General features: G+C 46.5%; 1 protein-coding gene across 3 annotated transcripts in view; it reads right to left on the bottom strand.

Annotated features, from left to right (window-relative positions):
* ARHGAP24 (Rho GTPase activating protein 24) overlaps positions 1 to 26,230 on the bottom strand; it is a 168,801-nt gene that overhangs the window by 60,767 nt on the left and 81,804 nt on the right. Inside the window, exon 1 of one of the 3 annotated variants that reach the window (XM_084285505.1) lies at positions 24,716 to 24,821. The exons of 1 other annotated variant lie outside the window; for it this stretch is intronic. The gene's annotated coding sequence lies outside the window, so the exon portion shown is untranslated. Of the gene's footprint in view, positions 1 to 20,548; positions 20,673 to 24,715; positions 24,822 to 26,230 lie in introns of those variants that run through there. One more of the 3 variants, XM_084285506.1, reaches the window with a different exon arrangement.

Genomic DNA, 26,230 nt, shown 5'->3' with positions numbered 1-26,230 from the left:
GCAGATGGAAATCCTCAGCTGACTTTCATGCGGGTGGGCTCCGTAAAACCACTGAGAAGAAAGTTATTGCACAACATTTCTGCAGAGCACTACACTTAAGAGCCATCCTGGAGCAGACTAAACATAAATCCCTTCAGTGATTAGTATGGGTCAAGAGAAACCAGTTATTACTTCCCAAGCTATGCCAGAGGCTGGAGATTTTTGTCACCTGTGTTAGCTTCACCGAGGGAAAAGACTCCCTGTTGCCGCTTGCCAGGAGCTGTATCCACAGGTCCCAAATCCCATCACCATCACAGCATGGCTTACCAGAGCCCACACCACCACCAGAAGCCTTGTAGATGCTGTGCAGACTGGCTCACCTGGATGCTTGCTTTTGTAAAACCTAGCTGTGCGGATCCCACGGGACATATGACTACTTGACGAGTGGAAACAGGGAAATGCCACCCCAAACATGCTAACACTGAGCACCGACTATAGCTCAGGTCATAAGCAACCTTCCTTCCTTCCCAACCTTCCTTCAGCTCTACTACTTTTTGCTCTGGTCTCCACAGAGCTCACCTGTGGTTCTTGCAAAACACTTCTGTCCTCCCACTCTGCCTCTCCCTGCAAGGGGAAAGGGAGGTATAGGATCAAAAGAAGACAGACAAGGATATCAGCAGCCTACCAAATCTGCTCAAAGCCAGGCAAACAACAGCTCTGACCTTGGAAACAGTCAAAGTAAAATTACATCTTATCTCATTCCCAGCACGGGTTTCTGATTAGCCGGAAGGACACTTAACATGGCAAGAAAGAAGTACCCTCACCACACACAGGACAATCTTGCTTGCACGCAACAAACAATCCCAAGAATAAATCCACAGGAATAAATCCTGACTAGTTACTTTAGGTAAGGAGGTGACAGCGTCCTCAGACTCAACCGCCGGATGCCATCCTATCGCTAGGGATTAGGTCGGTTGCTGCTGCAGCCTTAGAATTCAATGTCCTTGTACTTTAATTATTTTAAAGGATATTTTTAACCTGCCAAACATAGCCATTCATTAGACAAGACTAAGGAAGGGTAGAATGGCTTCAAGTATTCCTTCGTGCTGAATGGAGATTTCTGCTGGGTGCCTGGAGGTGCAAAAACCACACTGGAAGGCAAAGGGGGAAGACTGACTGCAGTGCCGGGCTAACAATATACTAGTCCATTAGGGAACAACTATGCTGTTTGATCACACTTCAACGAAAATGTAAATCCTATACCATATATAAGGTTAGAAAAGAAATGAGAAGGTTCGTGCCATTTGCACCACAGGCTATTCAGAGCAAACCCATATTTTCGATGGTAACAACGGGAGGTGAAGCACTTCAGCTAGCTGAGAGTAATATACTTATTTTGGGGGTAAGCAGCGGGTCTCGGACTTGAAATGTAGCTATCATCTATAATATCATTGGTAGGTATTTTGTGTGTTTCCTTTTTTTTTTTTTTTTTTAAAGAACGAAATACTACCCATTTTGGTTATCTCAGTGTATGCAGTATCAGCTATATAACAGGTGTCCTGTAAGCCCCAAAAACCTTACTGTGAAAAGGAACCAGTCTACAGAAACCATGGGATTTGCAACAGCCAAACACTCTGAAAAACCAAATGATCTTTGAGAACAAACCATGCTGAAATTGTTCCCAGGCTGCATTTGGGGAAGGGAGAAAGAACACATTTCTGGCTCGAGTCCTGAAAGACAGCCTTTCATTTTCTAACCTGGGCAAGTGCAGAGAGCCTTTATTTAAGAAAATAAACAATTAAATTAGCCAAATATGCTTTCTATTCCCCAACCTACTTCCTCTGTATTTTGTCCCTGAACTGATAATTTAAGGGCAAAGGAGTTGCCGGTCCTGACCATTGACTCCATAAAGCAAACTAATACTTTTGGCAGAGATGCAGCAGAGATTGCTAAGTCTCTGAGCCAGGTTCTGGGAACCAGTAATTTATTGGCCATTAGTAAAGGCCAGAACCTGGAAGCTACATTGCATGAGAAATTTAGGAGAGGCGAATCAAAGAACAGAAAATTAGATTAATAAAATTTCAGAAGATGAAGTGTTTGGAAACAGTAACTAACAAATAGCAAGTATACCACCATTCTGTAAACCAGATGACGGCATTTGAATCCATTTACCAAAGAAACGCGCTCTCCCTTCTGCACCTGGCATGCTGAACACACTGCTGCACACACCTGCAGTAGTTTCCCCAGTGGCATCACCAGAAGTTCAAAAGCAAGGACGCTGTTATATGGATATACAGTACAGGAGCAGACAAGACTTGTATCTGTTCCTGCAAACAAAGTCAATAGCTATTTTTTATCGTGACATCTGCAAAGGGTCAAAGAGAAAATCAAAAACATCTAATTCAAGAGCTTTGCAAATCTTTCCACATTTATGACGATACACAAATAATCTTTATTTGAGATTAAGCATCAACAATTAAGCATTACGTTCATAAAAATAGAAAAGAAGTCCCAACCAGCAACAGAAACCCTGGCTAAACCCAAAGAATAGCTTCTGCCCTCCACCAGAGAAATGAATGCAATTGTAGGCATAAATGTCACTGCAAATCGCCCAAAGACCAGACTCAGCAGTTCTTCCTGAGCCTGTTGAACACTCTTTGTTTACAATGGAGGCATTGCAAACTCAATTCCCTGCTGGGAACCTCAGTCCCATTTTGAGCTCCAGGGTCCAGTTTCAAGAGGAGGGCTGACTGCTACTGAATCAACAGCAGCTGGGCTGCTCTGCTGTTTGTCCTTCCTACCTCGTCCCCCTCTGGGGAGTCCAGCAGCCATGCAACAGAAGGAGGACGCCACTTATCAGGGGCAGCATTAACTTCATCCTAGAGAACAAAAGCCCCAGGTATCGGCCCCAAGGAGATAAGCATCTGGCCCCTTCTGCACCAGGAGTAAGTGGTGGCATTTAGGTCCCTGTGTCTCCTGAAGGACACACTTGAGGACTCTGGCAAGCTGTACCTGCCTAGCAGCAGTGGGCTACAATTTGCTGCTTTGCTTTTAGTCAAAGCTAGAGAATGGTCCTTGTCCCCCTAAAAAGCACAAACACGACTGAAACACCCCAGTGGGAGGGCACAGGCACCCGAGGCATTAAAATCCCTGCTCACACGCGAGATGTGGCAGCACCATCCACAAGCCTCTAATCCAAAGAAAGGGCAGACACCCGGTGATGTCAGCAGTGAAGTCTGAAAGAGTAAGTCAGGCACAGCACTTTCTGAGACACCTAGGGACAGGTAGAAAACTGCTGAGCTGTGTGAAACATCACGCGCTGGCAGTATTTCCAAAAAAAAAAACAACAACAACACTGCAGTTTCAGCAGACATGTGCCCAATCCTACTGTATCCCAAAGAACCAGACATCGCAGTGATGCTACACAGCAATGGGGGTTGGAAATCCAGGGGAAGGAAATCCAAAGGATCCTACCAAAAGGACATCCATAAGCCTGTGAACCATTCCCCATGGTGTGCCAGGCACATGGCTTGTCCACGGAGGCTGCTGCTCCATCCACGCAAGCCTTGCAGACCTGGCCCAGCTGCTCAAAAAGGTGCTGGGATTTCTGCTCCGCAGTGAACAAGTTCCCTCACTGTAACAACCTTACCTGCAGACTGAGCCAGCTGATGGAAGTGAAATGCAAAATTAAGGGCCTTCAGGGACACCTAGTAACAGCAAAAGGTATTTTGTGTTTTACCAACACTATCTGAGATTATATATACTATATATATAGTATATGTATATATAGTGTGTGTGTATATATATATATATACAATCAGTCTGCAGCAAATTTAATCCCTAATTTCACTACAGGGAGCCTCTACTAAGCATGATCTTAAGCTCCATATTTCACCTCAGACATCAGTTTCAAAAATTAGAAAGTACAGACAGAAATATGTGCTTCTAGATCAACGCTTTTTCTCTATCACATACGATGACGGATATGTTATGATACTACACAAAAAGCAACCAGCCAATTTTAACCCCAAAGCAAGGTGCAAATCCAGAATATTTCCTCTGAGAAACAATAGAGTTAAACTGGTCCAAACATGGCAGCAGCAGGCGTCTGCAAGCTAATCTTTTAACTAATGATAAAATAGGTAATCTCTCTCCTGTTTCCTTCTCAAACATTAGAAAACCACCTGTCAGACTACCAGAACTGAGTGTTTTTCCTCCTGCTAAATATTAAAGCAAGTTTTTTTAAATAGCCAGCTGAGTATCTACCCTGAAACAAACACAAACATTATTAATATAAATTGAAACTTTTAATCCTTTAAAAAGGACCTTTTAGGATATTCCACTGTTCAGGCTCAGGCATTTTCTCTAGACTAACCCTAGCTAAGCAATCAGCATTCAACCACCACAATTACTTAATAATTAAAAAGATATAAAAGAAAAGATGCTAGAGCATCAACAGTGATCCTAATTGCCATCAGAGTTAAAAAATGCCAGTTCTTAACAAAACTTTGTTTGTCATTAGGGATTTGCTTTGTGTCTACCTCTCATTACATCATATAGAGCAGGTAAGCCCACCACCTGCTAAATATCCTGCGTAAGGGCTATTTAGGGTAGAAAACCTTCCTAATGATATAAATTATGTTTCTATTAGACACGCCACATACCATCTCTCTACTGCTACCACCTCTAGTCTGCCAACAGGCAGGGGTAAGCCCAGATGAAAAGCTTATTTAATTCTTAGTTTACTTTCAAGGAACTTTGTCATTTCCTTGCCAATGCCTTAAAGAACTCTGCAGTAATACAGAGGCTTTGCAGAAATCCTGAAGGTCTTTATAAAAATAAGATATGGTAATTCAGCAGTCCCTGCAGAAATCTGAAGGATTTTCAATAGCATTATGACCGAACATTAATAAAGGCATCCACAGCTTGTGATACAGGTATAGCAGTACTGCTGACAATATTTCATTATAAAAATTCCTAGAGGGCAGCAGGGATCCAACTACGAAGACAGCACTGACATCCACAGCTCATAATGTAAGAAACCAAAATTTAGACCATAAGTTATTAAAGAGGAGCTTGCCTCCTGCAGTCTTCGGAGCTCTTTCTTTTAGATGTAATTCCAGTCTTCAGTCCATCTGAAGCGCATGTTAAAATGTACCAAGGAAGCATTGTCAGTCGGGGTGCAATCATCTTTCAAGGCTTTACCAATGGTTAATAAGCATTTTACCATTTGCTTTAATTCATATAATCGCCATACTAAATTCTTGTAGGAAGAGCACAGATTAAAAGTCTTCCCTGGATATTGATGTGACAGGTTTATTAATATTGCACAGCGACTGCAATACCTAGCAAGACTGATACATCCCACTTGACGTACTGTGCCTATAATTTAGGAGTGGGACTTGGTAACATAAAACCTCGAGCGCACAGCGGCGTGGCATAATGACTGAAGAGAAATGAGATGGAATTACAAATTTAATTTGCTTTGATACAGTTGTAAGAAAAAAGCATAGAGCTAATACAGCTGGTAATATGTGAGATCAGAGGAGGAGCCGGTGAGTGGGGTGGCAGGCATTTAAAGTCTCTGGAAAAATAGGAACAGCCGTAACTATTGCACGAGCCCCCTAAAACCAGCACCTGGCTGTGGTGGGGAGGCAGGCTGTGTGGCTCTGTAAGGCAGCACTGTGCTTACTGCATGCTGTGCGCCACTCCAGCAGCCACAGCTGAGCTGAATTCACATTTTGTGGCGACTGAGGCTGACAGGAGACTGTGCGTGGTCCCTAGCCCAAAATGGGACCCCGAACACCAAGGTGCTCTCTGCCTCGGTAGTCAGCTACAGATGACACTAGTGCTTTGACAAGGATTTTACTCGTAACATAACCCAGCACTTCACCAGGACTCCCAGGGCAATGCAGGTACCAGCAGGATTTACATCCCTGAGCTTGTATTTTGCAATTTATGCCAAATGCTGCAAGTTCCTGAAAAAAATTGTTGTTCCTCCTCCCTGCTCGCTCAACCTCTCATTCCAGATTCACAGAAGGACTTCAGGAAAATTAGGCTATTACGATCTTAAGAATTTTTGATTTGTTTAGACAATACGCATGGAGAATGAGAATGTAAAATATTTATTCAAGCAAATGACATTTTACCATTTTTCATGCTAATGCAGTAAGAGGAGAATGAAAACACAGTGTGAACTGAAATTCTTTTTCCCAGTAGGTAGAAATTAGGTATCAGGTGAGGCATAGGATTTTTTTTTTTTTTAAAGTCCGTTGGGAAGTTAACCACACCACAACCTGACATTCAGTTTGAGCCTCGCTTCTTCTGCATGTGTGTACATTCATATATGCACAGAGGGAAGACATACAAACCAACCTCTGCCCTGGCTTCCTCAGCCCTATTTCTGGGATTATAGTTTCCACAAACTCAGGTGGCTCGTTCTTCAATTTAGCCCCATTGCATCATTAAAACTTCCTAAGTTCTTCTTCAGGTTAAAATATGCCCAGCCACAGGAAGGAAGTGCAGACTCACACACTCTCCTAGACTGCACTAAGTCACCACTGGCGGTATGTTTTGTTTTGTTTTTTAAACCTGGGTACACAAACCCACTTACAACAAGCACTGCTGAACACGAAATGCCTATTTGCTGAGGATGTGATGAGCATGGAGATGCTTGGACAAGGAGAGCTGGCCCCCAAGGCTTGATTCCAGTTAAGCTCGTGGCCTAGCGTAAGGCTCAGGTACATTGGCTCTTAAATCAAATGTTTAGTGCTGCTTTTAACCCTTATGGCATCGAACGTCCAGATGGTATTAGAAGCGGTTCTTGAAGCCCACAGCTGCTATGGCAACAGCTTTTGCAGTAGGCAGCCTTCTCCTCTCCCCATGCAAACAGCAGCTCTAATGGCACAGTGTATTCCCAGGGACACCCCAGGGAAACACCCCCAGTCACAAGTTAAGTGGGCAGGCTGCTGCTTCCATCAGCAGCAATGTTTCTGCAGCTTGATGGGCTTTCACTGGAGATGTTCCTCCTAAATACAGCCTTCTAAAGCAGGGTAAATAGCCAGGGCTGCCTCAGGGACTACTTCTGAATGACAGCAGCTCTGTTCTGTTCTCAGCACCCGCAGAAGGCATTCATAACCACCACAATTACTATAGCAAAAAGGCACGGAGAACTGCTAAACAGCCAGCTACTACAGACTTCCATTTATTAGCAAACACAGGCCTTCCAGGCTGCTGAGCACCCCCGGCATATTTTAATAACAGAGCGGACAGGCAGCCACTTCTTTTCATGAGCTCCTGCAGGGCAGGCGGCATTGTGCCGGCACAGCCGCAGCGACACGGACAACGAGCATCAAGGCAGACAAAATCACAGAGGGAGAAAGGCAGTAGCTGCCCAAGTGAAGCTTTTTCATTAGTGATTGCCCTGGACCAGAACATGGTATCTGAGCCCTTTCCCCTGGAGATGCTTCAGTGGAGCCAGGATCCCAATGTGGACTTCGAGCCCCCACTGTTTTTCACGTAACGCTTGGTCTAAGGCTTCATGTTAAAAGCATCATGCAGGAGAAGGGGATGTGAGACTTGAGTCTCAGCTCTCACCATGACAGCAACTCCTGCCTCAGCTTAGCTTTGGCTCGCAGCTCCTTTTTGTAATGCACGTGTGGAGCTCTCCTTCATGAGAGGCTGTTAAATCTGTGGAGGGTTAATAAAAGCCAGTTACGGGAAGGTGAGGACTGTAGCTGCTGGCAGATGCCAAGCTGCTAGGCACACAAACAAGAAAATGGAGCCAGGGCTCGCCCAACGGCCTTGGCAAACGCCATCGGTGCTTCTGGAGCAATAGGAGGGGATGCTCCAGAAGCAGCTACAGCCATTTCTGAATGGCAACTCTGCCCAGGCAGCCGTACGCTTAGCAGAGAAGTTGTTCATTCCCTGTAGGGGTACACAGATTAAAGGAATGCATCACATCTGTGCTATCCTTGAAACAGTGCCATCTCATTTTCATCAAGTCACATCATCTGCTGCTTCAGAAGAAGAATCAAGAAACAAGCCTCTGCTTTCCTAAAAACAAGCAAACAAACAAACAAAACCAGCCCTCCTCTAGCAAAGCCCTCTGCTCTATTGATTATGTTTAGCAGCATGAGTGCCTTCGGCCTGGTGTCAACCGCCTGCCCCAGGCTCTGAGAACTAGTTCTCTGCAGACAAGACGTGACCTGTGATGCACAAGATGGTTATGTTGTTTTTATGTGGTTTTTGAAATGCCTCAGCAGTCCAGCCAGCCAGCAAAAAGCAACAGGCTCCTACAGGGAGGTGGAAAGGTAAACATGGCCACCGAGCGCCCTGCAACACGCTGGGCACAAAGGCAATGCAGAGGGAGCCCTTAGGAGAGGACAGCCCAGTCCCACAGGCTGTGTCCCTTGTTCAGGCAAGGCCAGGGACGGTGAGGGAAGCCATGCTTCAGGCAGGAAAGCCAACAGCCCAGCAAATCCAACCCAGCAGCTGCAGCAGCCAGGTCTGCTGCTGATTGAACCTGCTCGTGGCCAGGGCAGAGAGCGAGGATGGGAAGGTCAGCATTTCCTTAGCTCACCCCGTGGCTCGCAGCTCTGTCTGCTCCGTGTCACAGGGGAGTCTGAGGGACCTCTGCTGGTGTTATTGTTGCGTATGAAAACCTTTTCAAACAAACGCTTGTGATCCCCCCATAAATCTAATTTTTTGAATATCTGTCATGGGCTGTGGCCCAAAGGCAATACACATTTTCATACCATCAGGATTTTTCTGTCATGTGTGCAAGTCAATTAAGAAAGGAAAAGACGCATATGTGAGCATATTTTTCGGCAGTTTGCCATGGACTGGAAAAGCAGTTGTTTTCTTTAGCTGCTGCTATAAATCAAAGCGTGTAGATGTGAAAATATTAAGGTATCATTATTTATAGCTACGTGAGTGAGCGAGTTTGTGGAGTACTGGCCAAAGAAAACAAAAAAGTCATTTCACCAGCTCAAGATGACAAGGCTTTTGGCTTTCCGGGTAAAACAAAACTGGAAAGGTTCTTTTCAGAGCAGCAAAAATATATGGTAACCCAGTACAAAAGTATTTTTTCCTCTTATGCCATATTTCAACAGCATTCTTGGTGATTTTAAAAGCAAGATAAGATTCTTTCAAAAGGAAAAGAACCTCCAATCAACTATTTTTTGACAAATCAAACAAAATCCATGTTTTTTGTTTGTTTTTGTTTTTTTACTTGAACCATTCGGTGTATTCAAGTGAGCTTCATGTATAGCTTCAGTCTACTAAGAATAACCAAACGAGCTGTCTGGTCCTGTTTTACCACAGCATCAGTTATCAGAAAATGCTTTTTTTTTTCTCCCTTTTTAGTGTTAGAAATTTGGCCTGTGCTGCCTGCAACAACTGCACCCTCATGGGCATCTCTGAAGCCTCTCTGTGGCTTCAGGCAGCACCGGCAGCACGTGCACGGCTCCCTGCGGCACTGGTCACCGTCCGCTCTTCTGCACTCCTCCAGGTACACTCGTATCACTGAGCAGAGTAAAACGAGAGTAAACACGTAATGTAAACGCTCAGCACCACACTGATAACCTGCCTGCAGCACACTGGTCGCTGCTGGCTCCGTTTGATGCCATGGCAACACGCTACCTGGGACAGAGCTGCCAATTTGCGGTATTTCGCTCATTTTGTCCTCTGGTGTTTTGTAATTTTAGCAACGAGTCGTTAAGATGGGCAACTAAATATATAATCTGGGCAATTAGATAGAAGGCACAAGGAGCAGCAGCGATGTCTGTGGTCTGCCACTGCACAGATCCAGGCAGAGCTTTTCACGTTGTTGGGTTTAACCAAGGATTCCCAGCAGCAGGAAATGGCGGCGGCAGCTTCCCCGGCCAGCAGATTCTGCCTGGGCTCAAGCCTGTAAAACGCAGCCCAGTTTCTTGACCTCGGTCAGTAAGTTAAGTGCCAGCTTGAAAGCTAAGCTGAGTTCTGCATGTTTCCAAACAGTCATTTCAAATCTTTTTCCTTCGTAATGCAAACAAACATTGCTGCTCTCACAGCTTTCATCTCAATGTACATCCGATAGCCAAACCGAAAAGAAATGCATGATCTCTGGGGCAGAAAATGAATAGTGAACTACTGTTTAATAACCAAACTGGTGATTCTTATTTGGAAGTCTTATACTTGGATACTACTTCTGCCCAAGCTGGTAGCGAGCTGCATGCACCTTTACATGTGTTGTTACATTCAGGTAAGATATTTAGAAAGCAAGTGATGCGTTCTGAAATGTTACCTATCCCTGCTGCAAGGCATTTGCTCCTGGTCAGCTGCGTCAGTCCATTTTCTACCTTCTGCCACTCAGCATCATCCCTGTGCTGAGGCCTCTCCTTTTTCTGGTACTTGCTGGGGCAGCTCAGCCCCAGATGTTTGGATCCCAATCCCTGGCACTCCCTGGCTTGTCTTGACTTCCCCACCTCTAACACCATCATCCCTGCATTCTTGACGCCGGAGGAAATACACAAAGCACGCCTGCTTTCCACACTCCACTTGCCAAGGCAGTCGTGCTCGGAAAGTTACACAGAAAAGGCACAAAAATGAAAACTTACCAATATAGAAATACCAACATCATTTCCTTACCCTAAGCTTTGCTTCAGCATCCCTTGTCAGCTGAGCTCCAGAGGCCAGTGCTGCCACTGTATGTTTGGGGGGACACTTCTTGGAGGTTACAGGGGCCCAAAAGGCTGCTACACAGCACTGGGGCCATAAATCCTGGCACTCGGACAGACTGACCAACCTCCAGAGCAAACACAGCGCCAGCCCCTTCCCCTCTGCTCTTCTTCATTATCTGTGCTTGCCTGTCCGAGGCTCCCTTGGGCAGTAAAAGCTACTCTGGGCCGTGTTTCTCCTTTCACTCCTCCACCCGTTCCCACACAGAGGCCTTGTCCTGAGGGTGTCAGGAATGCATCTGTCACTCTCCGCCACAGGGAGACTGTCCCCAGCCCAAAGGCAGTATTTAACCCACTTCAAAACATTTATTTCCAACTAATTTACACTTGGGTATTATTGCAGTCTTCCATCTCTTGCATTTTCTCAAAGCTCTTCAGCTGGGAATGGGAAGCCAGATTTTTACAACTACAAAATAAGCTTCCAGACGGAAAGCTGCTTTATGAATTGCTCTTTAAACAAACAGGGAAAGGATTTAGAAGCCAAAGGGAAACACAGCAGCGCTGACAGCCAGGTCTGAAGCCTACCTGATAACTCCTGCCTGTTTTTCACCATCCCCTCAGCCACGGCACATAATATAACCATTCTGTTCTGAGCAATGTCAGTCAATATTAATTAAGGGCGCAGGCATTTTAACACAACCACCAGACTGCTCTCTCAGTCTCCAGAACAAAGGCATCATTTTCTTGCTCCTGCTCTTCTAAAATAATCTCTGTCCCTGGGTAAATTTAGATTTCAAGGGGAAGTGCAGAAGGTCTCCAAGAACCTCACTCAAGTGCTGCTTTCACTGGGGAAAGGCAGATGTTTTTATTTGCAAAAAAACAAACGGAGTCCCAGGTCGGGGGCAGACGCACCCCAGGAAGGAGGATGGTGGCAACGAGCAGTCTGTGCCGGCTGGCAGGTTTTGTTTCTGGAATTTGCTTCAGCAAAAGGTTAATCCCTGACATGTTTCGGGGAGGCAAACACCAAGCTGCCATACATGCAGCCGCATACAATGAAGAGATTTTCATGGCCAGGGACAGAAAGGTCACAGATGCTCGCCAAGTTCACGTTTCTCCTACAAAGCCACGGTGAACAGTAAGGTCCTGAGCATGAGCCCCTGCCCCAAGTCACGTGAACACGAACCAAGGAATTTATATCCCAGAAAGCAGGGAAAGGGGCAGAAAGGTACGACGTGCAGGTGCTATAAAGGGTGTCCCCTGTACCAGGCACCCCTAATCGGCGCCAGATGGTACAGTCAAGCTATGACAAAAACGAGGCATTAACAATTCTCAGCAACAAACAAATGAATTTGGTGGACATGGGGTTTTTATGATGCTATGGCTCGAAAGGCCCCACAAACAGACAGGGAAGCCCGTTTTGTGAGCAGGTCTACAGCAAAGCAGCACATTTGCTGGCCCATACACTGCACATTTAAGCTCAGCCTTGCACTAGTTACCAAGCTGTTTAGGCTACATCCTTCATGAAGCCAAAACCATAATTGTTTTGGGCAAGTCCCTCCTGCTCCCAGAAGAACAGGTGAGCTACAGCATGCAGCCACACTCCATGACACTACAGACACAGAGCTAAGGGAAACCAGGAAGTCAGAAGGGGAAAAAAATAAGGAATTTTGCCATTGCCAGTAAGGAATGTTTTTTCTATCCAGAATCAGAGAAAGACACCACAGATCATTGAATGAGAATCACCTCTAACTTCTTCCTGCCCGCGGCATGCCCTTTTGCTCAAGTTATACCAAACACCACGTCTGCAATCCCTGCAAACCAGTCTGTCACTCGCAGTTCATCCCCTGCCTCCCTTCGGGAGCTCTGCTTTTCGCCAGCTCCTGGAACCGATGCTTTCCCAGCCTCTGGTACATGCAGGGTCAGAAGCAATACAGATGCAGCCATTCCTTCCAGCTTATTCTCCTGGGCTTTTCCTCTAGCAGCTCCAATCTCCTGAACTGCTCTACTCAGATAAAAAGATTGACAGCACTGTAAGAAAGAGGTGGCACAAATAAACCAGCCAATATTTCTTGGGTCATATTCCGAGAGACAATCACAATAAATCCAAATTTCTTTCCTGAATTACATTGCTAGCTTTTTCCTCAGAGCTGTATTTCAGGATACCCTTGAGTACTTCCATATTTTAGTATGCCATTTCCCCTCTATATTTACTAGAATAGCACTTTACCTTGTATTTCTTCTTTACCTCATTCATTTCAAATCTGAGCATCTCTGTTTCTGCTTCATAAAAAACTTCTCTCATAGTAGGTCTACATTTTTTAAAAAATGTAGTTCTTTTTATGAAGTGTCTGACATGAGAAGCTGGGTATTTTTGCAATTTGTCTTCTGCCTCCACATTAACCCTAATCTCAGTTTGAATGTTAGGGTTGGAGATTAAAGGTCACTGTTACACTTTGCTCGCAATGAAATGGACTCGATCCTCATTCTATCCTTTCAGACTTCATGCTCACAAGAGGAAGTTTACAATTTTGTGCTTAAACAAACCAAAACCATTCTGCTCACTGGCTTCAGAGAAAACAACATTGTGCAACAGCATACAGCGGTGCAGTATTGCACTCCTCAAAATCCATTTTCTATTTCCCTTCCATTGATTTAACTGAGAGCAAAAGCAGACCCAGGGAAGCAGCTATCCCTCCTGATTCAGGGGAGCAGCTGTTTTCTAAAAGGTTCTGGAGTAAAGCACAGACATTTTCTCCTCCCCTTGCCTTTCTGGAGCAAGATAAGGTGATCTGAGTGAGGCCCAGCCCTGTGGCAGCAGGGTGGAAAGCACCCTGAAGGACATCCCATCCCACTGCCCCCATCCACATCCCCTGGTGAGCGATTATCTACCACCTCCTACCGATGATGCATCTCCCAGGGCAAGCCAAAATAAAGAGAGAATAAAGCTGGACTGCAGAAAGGATCCGTGAGTGCCACCTTGACTTGTGCTAACACACAAACGCTTCCCTGGGTGGCAGACGACAAGGCAAACTTTTCTGTTTGCTTATACTGGAAACGGCTGCCAAAGTGACATGGGAATGAAGCACAATGGTTACATTAATGCTGCTGTTTGCTGAAAACTTCTAAAAATACCACAGTTCTCTACCGCTGCAGTGTGTAACAGCTACCCCTGTAGAGCCGGCATGCCTGCAACACATTCTTAATACGCATTAATTCTGATCTTATTTTAAGAAGGAGAGTTTTTTCCTTAGTCCCCAGTCATTTTTGATGGCAGGAAAAAACACGTGCCCAAATAATCCTGCCTTCTTGTAGGCTTTACTGAAACCATTCTCTCTAGGAAAGAAAAATCATTTCTATTTACATTACCTAGAAATAAGGGCTCCCTTCTATCAGGAGCACTGGGAGTTATTCATAGCACATGCTGACACACACGCAGGCTTTCCTACTCCTGACACAATGGAAATTTCTCAGCAGGAAGGATTTCTCTGCCCTCCTGCTGGAGGTGCATTACAGCCACAGCTTCTGTGCCCACACCGATCAACTCAAAGCTGAAATTTTCACGCTACAGAAAGTTTCAGTGGATGCAGGACTCTGCAAACAGACTCCAGTATACACTGACAAATTCCAGTATAAGCTGCTTAGATGTTGGCATCTTTGTAGGACTACAAATTGCAGTGTTAACAAACACATTCAGACAGAAATGCCACAAATTTCATCTGCTCTTCACCCTGGGCCAACGTGTAGCTTTTGGCACATTTTGGAAAAGGCATTTGCCCCCTTCATCACAAACACGACATCCCTCTTAACCGCTGTGTCTCCCTGTTCTCTCCCGGGACACAAAAGCAAAGAGCACACGGAGTACCTCTGCTCCTCACTGCTGCTGCTCCTCTCCACTCCCGGGCTCCCTGCCTGTCTGTCAGGATGGCAGGAGCCGCTGGTTTGTCCCGGCACAGCCCCACCGTCCACCGCTAACGGGCCGCAGCTGTGTCACTCTCCTCCACCGGCCCAATGTATGTTTTATTTCCATTAGGGCAGCTCAGGCTGCTGCCTAAACAGCCCCAGACAAAGATTACGCTGCCGCAGCGGTTTCTACATGGCAGAGCCATTCCCCGTTAATGCCTGTCGTGCCTGCAGCAGCAGGAAGCTGGGCCCTGCAGTGGGCAGGGGGAGCGAGATGGGGCCGCCTCGACGCCAGCTGGCTGCCATCCGCCCCGGGGCAAGCTGTACCTCAGGGACACCGCTCAGGACTTTTTCAAAACTCACTTCAGAAACCTCATTTTGATTCACGAGATGTAGAAGTGATCGGCGGAGGGGAAGTAAGAGAGCAATCTGCTGGAATCTGCACTGTTATACAGGTCCAGATATAATCGCTTCTTTCTTTTGTACTGCGTACACAATGACTTGGTTCTCCAGATGTGAAGAGTACTAAACAAACCTAAGCAGATTCTTTCAGTTTAGATACATAACTAAATGGTGTCAGCTGCAGCAAGAGAATACTCTGAGTGCTCTCCTTGTGTACGCTACGCTCAGAATTAGCCCAAACTGACCCAATACATCATGGAGCTGGGAGGCGCTGAGCTAGATTAAACGTACCCGAAGCCCCACAGCACACGTAACAAAAGGGGCAGACAGCACAGCACTGATTCTGCAGTGACGGCAAGTGGCATCACTCCTACAGATCACAGGAAAATGACATGCTTGTCACTTGCTTTTGTGATGTTGATACCTCTGTACTAAAAATGCTCAGGTGCCTACCGCAAGCAAGTCGATCTTTAGTGCACTGCATTTTCCAGACTAACGCTACGTTTTTACCCTTAAGCTGCTATTAGGAGGTGTGCACGCAGGCAGCGAGCACCTGTCATTTCTGTTCTCAACAAACCAGGAGCTAACAGAGCACCGAAGACAGTTTTCAGCAGTGACATCTCGGCGTTTTGCCTCCCAGCTCCAGCAAGTGATCAGCTATGCAGTACTGCAGCTTGCCTGCTTAGGGCCAAGGAGAGCTTCCTGGTGTAGACTGTGGCTGCACAGTGACTTTGGTCATCATTAATTAGACAAAAACCGAGCAGGCAAAGGCTTACACACTTCCCTGTGCAGGTGCTCCACCACTGGGAATCCTGCCACCAGCTCTGAAGACAGGCTGCCAAAATTAAAGGTCAGGTCCACTCCGTCCTCCTGAAGCCTCGCCTGCCTGTTTACAGAAATGGGCTTACCCTAGTTCAGAGTAAGGTGCGGGAGGATCACTGGTTCCACCTGTATCACAGCAGACACAACACAGGCAGACAGCAGGAAAAAGGGGTGAGAAACAGAAGGGTTTGTGGTGTTCTTCTTCCTCCTGAAGAAAGCAAGCTTTTGAAGGGTGGAGAGCTCATAACACTGAATTCATCTGCCAATGTTAGTAACTGAGTGCTGTCAGCACTGAGGTCATCTCAAACTTTGATATTTTCAAAATAGTCAATACCTGGAAAAAATGCTTCCTCTGCTGAAAAATATCCAGGCATTTCCTTTGCTAAAAATAAATTATGTCCTACACATTTAGTATCTAAAGAATCCAAAGCCAGGCATGAGGTTCCAGCTTGCAATGCCTTGCTGTGTTGCCTGTTTGCCTCCTTTTGGGGTCATTTTTGTTGGGAGGACATGGAAGTACTGAGTGGCCAACACACAAATGAGTGCTCATCCTGCAAAATGATCTTTTACATGTACAAATCATCAGATAAATACAAATGCACAGTATTTGTGAACACAGGGCATTATACACTGTATAGCATCCAGCTGAGGAAGAGCCACCTCAGCTGCATCGATTTAAATTTCATTTAAACATTGCTCTCACATTCCAGTTCTGGCAGCAATAACCACAGGAGACGAGGCAAACAGTCCCCTCTGCAAAGTCACAACTCCAGCTTGTTGCGGAGAACAATACCTGCTGAACACACATCCTGTCCTGGTGCCTGCAAACGGAGAGGCTGAAGGCTTCACCCTACAGCATCTTCGCAAGCCTTAGGTAACACAGTGCCCTCGAGTTCCCCACTTGGTTCCCAGTGTTCACGTGCCAGACTGTGGGGCTCTCTCTCTTCACTTTGGTGCCATTTTGGTCTGTTTTTAAGTGAATACTGCAATCACCTGCTCTTGTTTGTATTGTCTTATCCCATCCCATCATGATCTATCGCAGACCCTCTGTGTCAGCCAACTGCATGTTAGAGCTCCCCCACTGAAGTCTCCAGGCAGGAATTCAAAGCAATTTAATAACAATAACAATAACTGCTGCTTCAAAACTGCACAACTCTGGCAGCAGAGTTCATGGCCACAGAAACCTGCTGCCATTTCTGCAGCCTTCCTTGCTCAAAGCTTTCTCTGGGGAGTTGGGGAACAGGTAACAGGTCGCTGGAGCTGAGCAGCTCTGCTCCCCAAAGACAGGTGTATTGTTATTACTCATCTGCTGTCAGATGAGTAAAAGAAAAAACAGTTGTGTCCAGGCCTTCCTTCTACTGACCTGCTGGGGGAAAAAAAAAAAAAAAAAAAAAAAAAAAAAACACTTTTATTTTCCAGGAAGATCAGAAGAAGAAAACATGAGCTACAAACGTCAAAGCAATCAAATGAGCATGGAGTTAATCCACTGATTCTCATCCACCCATTTTGTTGGTGCATGACTGCCCTCACTATTACACCTGCTCATCTATACTGTGCTTGGTAAAGAAAACAGAACAAATGCTAAGGGCTTCAGTAAATGAAGGTTTTGCCTTCCTTACTCCAGACTGCTCCCTGCTTCTTGACAACTCGGGCAGCCTTGTCCTGAGAGCCAGCCTCACCAGCGGAGGTGAACAACCAGGCACCGAAGGGTGGAAGAGGGTTTCCGTGTGGGATGGAGCACCAGGAAGCGCAACTGATTTTCACTGCCGCTTCAGCCCTTGTTCCTCGGTGGTCCTTAAAACTGGGTGTCACATCGTGCTACCAATAAATGCCACTTTCCTGGTGAAGCAGTTCACAACAATGCAGTCAGGGTCTTTTCTCCCTTTTGCTCAGGCTGGAGTCAGCAGCACCCCACAGTGAGTGCGGGAATGCCGGCTGTCTCCACAGGATGTGCTGCCCCCTCCACAGGAGCTCGAGCTACCAGGCGTTACACCAGCAGCCTCAAAGCAGGATCCGTCCCTTCCCTGCACAGCAGCATGCCATGCAGCATCGATGCTGTGCCTTCAGTGTGCTCTGCTCTGCCTGGGCCCTGATTTTCACCACACGCAGAGCACAACAGCCCAACAACTACATTCAGACTTCAGCTACCCAGAGCCAGACATACAGAAACCCTGCGCACCCCCCAGGGTATACTTCTTTGCCTGAGCTTCCTAAAAATAGCTCTTCAGAACAGAATGAGGCTTTCAGGGTTTCTCTCTTTTTTGCTTGGTTTTGAAAAGACTTCCTCATCCATACACTTTTGTTGCTTTTAGCAACTCACAGGTCACAAAGCAGAAAGTTTTCTGACAAAGGAGACATGCCCTATATATAAGCTGTGTTATATATCCTTGCCTGCTTATGGAGTAAAGCAAAATGTTGCACACAAAGAGGAAGTCGGGATTAGGGCTTCTGCTTGTGCCTCCTCAGTATCTTTCTGCGCAGCATTGGTGAATTCCTTTAAAATTTCTCTACCACATTTTCCTCATTCTGCGAAAAAAGCAATTAAGAATATTTACTGGCCTCACAGGGAAGGCACACTGCTTCAGTTAATTAAAGCTTCTGAAGACTTTAAGATCACCCAGCGAAGGGCTTTACGGGAATGCCAAGTGTGTAATAAAGCCAGAAAATGACCCGGCAGAGACACAAAGGTCGTATCTGAAGTGAAGTGTGTCCAGTGAAGGTCTCATTGAGATTTAAACCAAAAAAAGTTGTCGTATAAATGACTACAACATGCTTTCTCACTGTGGCTTGACTGAGATTTTACAATGTGTGTGAGCTCATGCGCTAGCTGGTGAGCTGGAAGGAATGCATTTAAAGGCAATTTGCAAATCAGAGGCACCCGACACAAACCGCTACCTATAAACGTCCTAACTGCTTCAAGAGCTGTAAAAAGACGCAGTGAGGGCCCACGCAAGCCCAAGTAAAAATGCCCCTCGCTGCTACATATCACTGCCTTAGGCAAAAGCCTAATTTTGTTGTATTAAAAGAGGAATCAGCCCCTTTCAATACTACAAAGCCTGAAGGCCTGTGGTGAATGTGTTCTTAGAGCACTGAAGAACAGGATGCCCTGAGCTGTGAGGGCAGCAAATGAGGCACGCCAGGACAGAACAAGGTGTGCACAAGGGCAGGGGACACAGCAAGCTGCTAGAAAGCAAGATACCACGCAGTGGCTTAAAAAAAGGCAAAGATAAAGCTAAGTTCATCCATTCCCCTCAGGATGCTTCTAGGTTCTCCTTCAGGATGGATTGGTGCCGGCAGTGCTCACTGGAGCAGACACATTAGGCACGTAAGATGCAATACTTAACTTCTGTAGGAGGAGAGCACTCACGCAGGCTGCAGATGATGTTGTGATCCAGAGCACTAAGGTTGCTGGCACTAACTCATCACCACAATCTTTCTGAAAAAACACGGAGTTGGCCTAAAACTGGTCGATCAACCTTGTGTGACTGCTTCTATTGACTGCACGACTTCCCACCTGCAGCGTTTCTGATTCACCAGCTACTGTCCAAAAATCAGATTTACAGGTTTCTGCCAGTAGCAACCAGGATGAAAAACCTGTTTGTGGATCTTAGAAAGAAAAGATGATACACAACAGGAAAATATAAAAATCAAGGCCTAAGGCATAATCCAATTCCACAAAAATGGCTTTTACTTCCAAGACTCCTTAAAGCTTAAATGCAAAAATTATTTCCTGAGGACACGTTTCACATTCAAAGCAGCCACAGCTCTTCTAATTCTGAGTGCCTAAGCAAATACACTTGCACATACCTCTTTTAATAAGAACAGGTTTTTCTATCTCATCTTTGATCATTTATTGCAGGTTCTGATTGCACGGCCATGTCTCTCAAAATTCAAGATACCCTGGTCTTAGTTTTACACCTTCATTCTATCTTTCCATTAGTTTTCATGTTAGGAGTGCAAAATTACGAAGCCACTAAGCCACCTTGTCTTTTACATTAAGCAAAGATTTCAGTGTCAGGTGATGGGAGGACATGAACAAGTGGCACCCAAACACACATCTCTTGCCACTGGTAACACAACACCAGCAATCAGCTCCCCGAGAGGTGGGTGTTCATAATCCATAGACAAGCATGGCAGCTCTTCACTGTTACAGGGAACATCTTTAGCTTTTGGGCGCTTCATATCAGGAAGTTAGTATTTCGTCATTACAAGTCCAGCTCATTTGCAGTGCCAATGTCCCCTGGGTGGAATAAGGTGAACTAAGCAAAGCCCGAAGCAGAACACAAACAAGGAAACTGAAACAACTGCTGGGTGTTAGCTCTTCCACACACTCTCAGCCAACAGTCCTAAGCACTAACATGGACGAGTATCATCTGTGCTCTCCCCAAGCATATGACAACTGTTTTTAAAAGGTATTCTCTTCTGCTCCTAGCTGCCTTTTATTCCTTTATAAAGTGTAAAATATTCAGCCTGAAAAATGCATCCCTTTTTCACTGACGAAAAAAATCATGTCCATCTCTTCGTGAGTACCATTCACTGCTCAGCTTTTCATCAAGATCTATCTGCAGTCCTGGAGAAGGGGCAGATTATCAGGAGCATCATGCAGAGCGGCTCTTGTCCCAACCTGAACAACCCCACGTTCCTGGTGGTGGTGAAAACCTGACACTTATTTTCATGCTTAAAACCAACAACGCACTTCTCACAAGATCTGGTGTGTTCTTGAAAAATCAGCATCAAAAAATCTGCAACTGCTCCTCTGGCAGCAGGAACGAACAGTGGGAACTCACCTGGTTACGTGTGCTGTATTACAGTGCTTCGTAGGTCAATAAAGTCTGTCTTGGGAGAAGAGGGAGCTGCAGGGTCTGCAGGTAACGGTCAGGTTAAGCACTGCAGTCATCTGCACCATCTGACTGACATTCACAGACAGAAAAGTCAATGACTTTATTTAAGGATTAGAACGAGGTTGGTTTTGTATCAGACTTGGCTTAAGAAGGATGAGCTGGATTCATTACAAAATGAAGTTTAATTAATAGACTATTTCAAGTTATAATTAGCTAATGAAGTTTAGGGAAAAAAAATGGAAAGCAGTTTTAAACTGAAGTATGTAACTGATTTACAGCTCTGCAATTACAGTACGTGAAAAAAGACAATGTGATAACTGCTCATCTCCAGGAAGCTCAGAAGCCATTATTTCTTTGAACTTATGATTAAATGCCTCAACGCAGTCTGGACTTCACAATTTGCTTTTGAGCTGTATTGCTTTCTTTTATAGTCTGCAGAAGATACAGGGTGCACTAGCGACGTGCAATCTATCTCTTTTTCATCCCAGACTGTACAATAAAGACAGAAGGAAATTGCTTCTCCTTGAGCCAAGACTTCTGTCCATTCTGTGAGGATGCATGGACATTAAGGTACGAGCATCACCCAGTTTTAGGAAGAGAGAGCAGGAGGCAGCAGCAGCCCCTCAACAGAGCAGGGCAGGTCTGCAATACTGAGAAGCAGCTCCAAAAGAGGGGTGCTCCAACACCCCCTGTGGTACCACCTCTGGCTGAACCCAGCGCATGGCAGGGGACCAGCGGCACAGCGTCTCACCCACCGACCCAACTGAGAGGCTTAGGGCTGCAGGGAAAGAGGAGGAAGGGATTTTATATCCCGATACTCTGCAAACACGTGCTCACTTCATAACACCTCCTGGGAGCATTGCAACCACCTCTCACGTGGTAAGACCCACACTACCAAACAAACCCTTGACAGCTGATGTTTTGGTGTGTCTTTGAGTAAGGCAGCTAAGAACAGGCATAGTTTTTCTGAGGTAGTGGAGTTTTTTGCTTTAAGGACCAGAGTCTTTCCAGCACAAAAGGTACCAGAACATTGAGATCAGATGATCCAGCCACACAGACCACCTTCTGTGTCAGGCTGATTCTAGCACACAGCAGCCAGCACACCCCCACTACCCCTGTTTTTGAACTGCAGAGCTGGCTTGCCTTCACCTGTCATATGAAATTTGTGACTGGCACGCTCCAGGCTTTCACCTTTGCCACCATCGATGGCTTTGTTGATGGCTTCAGCTCCTCTCCTTTGCTGTGCAGCTCTCTGAACTGTTTCATTATTTGGCCTTTTCTGCCCTTTGCACATCAGAACTTCTCAGATAACTCCCTCCGTCTGTTCAGCTGCTCTGTGAAGCACTCCAGTTGAAAGGCTGCGTGCTGCCCTGTGCTAACAGCATGCTGCTACGCTCTTGAGCTAGCAGCAGAAGAGCTACAGCACAGATTCTCCAGCAGAAATGCTGTTATCTGCTCCTGCAGTTTCCCCTCTCCACAGAGCCATAAACATTTCCCATGCAGTAACACTATCCAGGCTGTGTCAAGGGTGGAAAACAGAACTTGAAGGCTCAAAACTGGGCAAGAGCAAGATCCCTTTGGAGGTATCAGACGCTCCTGTCGAGGGCTGGGATACTGCAAGCACAGCAAACCACCTGGAAAGGAACAGGGAACTTCTCAGGCCAAGCAAGGCTGCAAGCACAGAGCTGCTAACAAGGAACTAACTTGAAGAAATGACTAGACACAAACAGGTTTGAGTTCTTGCTAAGTATTAAGACCCTAATTTTAATATCTGCTGCCAAAGGACTCAATTAGCCCCACTGCTTGCAGATAGGAACGGAAGAACAGCGTGTGGGACTCCAGCCAACACACACCTGTCCCTGCCCTGTGTGGTGCACAAGGCATCATCCTCCTGCAAGGCAGCATGATGCCTCCTGCCCAGGCATCTTCCAAGACGAGGGAGTGGCCACAGCAGTGATGGCTCCCCGTCCATGAGCTCCCCATCCAAACAGTTTGCTTGGTAGCAGCCCACAAAACACTCAGGATAACAGGAGGAAGCAGACCAGCACACGGTGTTGCCTGAGATGTTTCCAGCCCTCCTTTAGAGCAGTTGCTAACATTTGTGCATTTGGTCTCCATGCGCAGACACACAGCTTTGACCTACACAGAGACGCACAGCGTCTCCCAGAGATGTGCTGTTTGCAAGAACCCTAAACAGTTGCCATTGAAATTCTTGTGAAACCTCATCTACTTTTTCCAGAATTAACCCAACTAATTATAATCTTAATTATTCAGAGCACATAATAAGTTCTAGAGTATAGGAACTCTGCTGAATTCAGATGATGGAGTAATTGACTCTTCATTCCACTTGCCTTCATTCAGTAATCAGTGTTGTGACTGGCAACTCAGCGAACGGTGCTAGAAACTTTCTGGAGGAGGTAAATCTAGTTTGCCAGCATCAGTGAGGACAAATCAGCAGACTTTAATTCTGATATTTGATTTTACTTTTTTTTTTTTAAAGCCCTAAAACATCATTAAAAATCTCATCTCACATGAACATGACTGATCACAGCCAATCGTCTTGACTCAGTCCATACAAGCTTAAGGCCAGCACATTTTATCAACACCCTGTTCGTGCCATCTGCACAACGCACACCCAAACACACGCATCTAGCAGGAACACGCAGAAAGCTTGGCCGTGAAGCTGCCCCTTCGCCTCTCTTCAGCAGAGCTGGGGCAGAGGTGGTGACCACAGCAGCTCTGAGAGCAGTGCGTGGCCCTGGCCGGGACAGCCCGTTTCGGTAGCACACATTCCCAGCACGTGGAGGAGGTGGCAGCAGCTCAGCCAGCTGATAGGCAGGGGTGTTAAACACAGGCTTCGTGGGAATTCAGCTGTGCCCCTTCCTCGTGCGTTCCAACAACGCATCGAGAAAGAGGCACGCCATGCTCTTTTAAGATAATATTGTCACAGACAGTGCCATGCCCACAGTTGTTTCAAAAAGCAGCTAAACTTGAAGGCTCACCCTGAAGTCTGAGACTGACCAAAGCAAGGACTTGGCAAACATTGCACAAACAAGTTGAAACAAAAGGCTGAAAACACAAAACAGAGAAGCATAGACAACTACCCCAGGTATATCATGTGTGTGAAAGCTTCCTTCCCTAACCCCAGTTGCTGTTCCCGTGCCTGTGAAAGCCAGGAGCTGCACAACCAACAGCCTGGAGCCCTCTCTCCAAACGAAGCACACTTTAAGCAGCTGCTACACGGCATCAGCTCCACAAACCGAGGAGGCAGCGGGCAGGATGCTGCCGAAATCCAGGAGCTCGTCTCCTTGGCAGCATCACAACAGGGCCACGGCACACCACGGAGCACCAACCCTCTGGGAAATAAACCTGAGGCCCCGAGATCTCACCTGGCAGGAGCGCACGCTGGCAGCGGAGTCCGCGAGGGCAGGGGCACCGCGGGCACGACAGCCCCGGGGCTGCCGCTATCGGCTGGCTGGCGGCTGTCCCCACCGTGACTCCATCGCCTGGGAATGGCAACCACCTCGCCCCTGGGGCTGCGGGCACAGACCCCACGGGACCAGCTTCCTTGGCGTGGGGCTGAGCCGTGCCAACCCCCACAGGGACAAAGGGAGGTCGGCGCTGCTGCCCGAGAGAGGCCGCGCAGGGAGAGCCGACCTGCGCCAGGCACCGCTCTCAGTCTGCCAGGAGCCCCCACGGGCTGCTCCGATCAAACCCCCTCAGTCCCAGGCAGGGGATTTTTCTTTTGCGAGTCAATAAAGTTAGCAGGGAGGGAGGAAGGGGTTGTAGTACTTGGTCACAGGCTACTCACCCCGACACTGAAATGGCTGTGTTTTTTTTTTTTGTTTTGTTTTTAAAGCAGAATGCCTTCACTTCAGAAACTTTTTCACTCCTGCCATTTGCTAACTCGCCCAAGATACTGTAAAACCCCAGAAAAGGCTAGGAAAAAAAAAAAACTGGAGAGTGTTTTAAAAGCTGACGGTCGGGACAGGAATTTACGGAATGAAATCTTTAAAGGCAAGAGCAGATAGAGCCAGCCAGCTAACGCTTTCCTGCCCTGTCTCTGACCAGCGGATCCACTTCCCGGGCACATCAAGGGTTACAGGATTTTACCTGCTCTCGATGAGGGCTTCTCCACATCGGCTGGGTCTCCTCGGCGTAGCTAACAGGCTGCCGCGTCTCCTGTCGGCTCCAGCAATCACAATGTCACAGCTCCCCGGGCCTTACAATCAAGTGGTTTGTTGTAAGAGAACTAAAAATAGTGCTGAATTTTTCGCTGAAGCACTTGCTTGAGTGAGCATAGTGCCAGTCAGCCCATGCTTTAGGGAGCTGCATGCAGACCTTTAGTATTAAATACAGCCCAGATTTTCCTGGAAATATGGCTGCAGACTTTTTTAAACAGAGTTCTCTCTCTCTCCCGCCCCCCCCCCCCCCCTTTTTTCTTTTTCTTTGAAGGACAGCAAAAAATAAATCCCTCTTTCTGACCACTCAGAGACAAAATGAGTGGAGTTGTTTTAAGAATGTCCTCAGGGAAAGAGTGAGTCACTTAAGCTGCTTTTATGATAAAGATCCCTGGAGGAAGTCTATCTCCTTAGTAAGTAGTCTCCAAGTTGTTCAGGGATCTGTCTGCCCTGCTGGAAAACAACGTTTCACATTGTTGGGTTTTACAGTTTTGTGTTTGTTTTTCTAATAGTCTTAACACCCGCTTCCACCACAGAGTTAACAGCGGCACGGGAACTGGAGCAGGATTTGGTACCAGCTAACACACCAGGAGGGTGGCAGCAGAAGGGGCTGTTCTGCAGGGCTGTCGGTGTGCGACCCACGGGGACACTGCACATGGAAGCACACAGCCCAGGCTGCAAAGTGCAGGACAGAAATCCGAGGTAATTATTTTGCCAAGATTCTCATTGCTGTGGCTTGAGAACAATCACCGAAGATGAAGGCTGCAAAAACACCGTTTGAGACACCAACACCAGTGCTGCCAACATCCAAGCTGGGATCCCAGGAGCATATTTAGACGCAAAACTCCCCATCAGCGTACACCAGGCTTGCACACTTTTACACTGCTGGACGCAGGCAGACGTAGCAAAGAAGCTGAGAAGTGAGAAGATGCAGGCAGCTGCTGGCAACAATTGTTTGTGGCATTATAAAAGGCTGGTAAAGCAAAAATCCATCTCCTGGTGGTTGCTTTGGTCGTGAGGCAGACACCAGAGTTCACCTGGCAGCACGCAGGGACGTCCAAACCATGTTGAGGGTTGGGGCTGATCGCTGCCCAGCTGATGTTACTCCATAAAAGTATCAAGGATTCCCCTCTCTATCATAATGCACACCGCCGAGAAGGTGACATCTATATCTTTACTCTGAGACTTCCTCAGGCACCATAAATTTGCAAGAAAAATTATTTCTTCACTTCCATAGAGAAACTGCCACTGGCAGAGACGCTTTCCATAAGCAGCTGTCCCGAGCTGTATTTGTAAGTTTACATTTCTGTACATACACACACAGCTGCGAGAGGAAGATGCATGTATTTCAAACCAGTATTTTAGGACAGATTCAAAACTAGGAAGTCGGAGAGTTTCTGGGAATACCAGAGGAGAAATGCTGTTTGCAATATCCTTAGTTTGATCG

The sequence above is a fragment of the Netta rufina genome, assembly GCF_964035555.1.
Source record: "Netta rufina genome assembly, chromosome: 4".
In the NCBI taxonomy this organism is placed as follows: Eukaryota; Metazoa; Chordata; class Aves; order Anseriformes; family Anatidae; genus Netta; species Netta rufina.
Note: the sequence above shows the minus strand (reverse complement) of the source record. Positions and strands in the feature narration are given on the sequence as shown.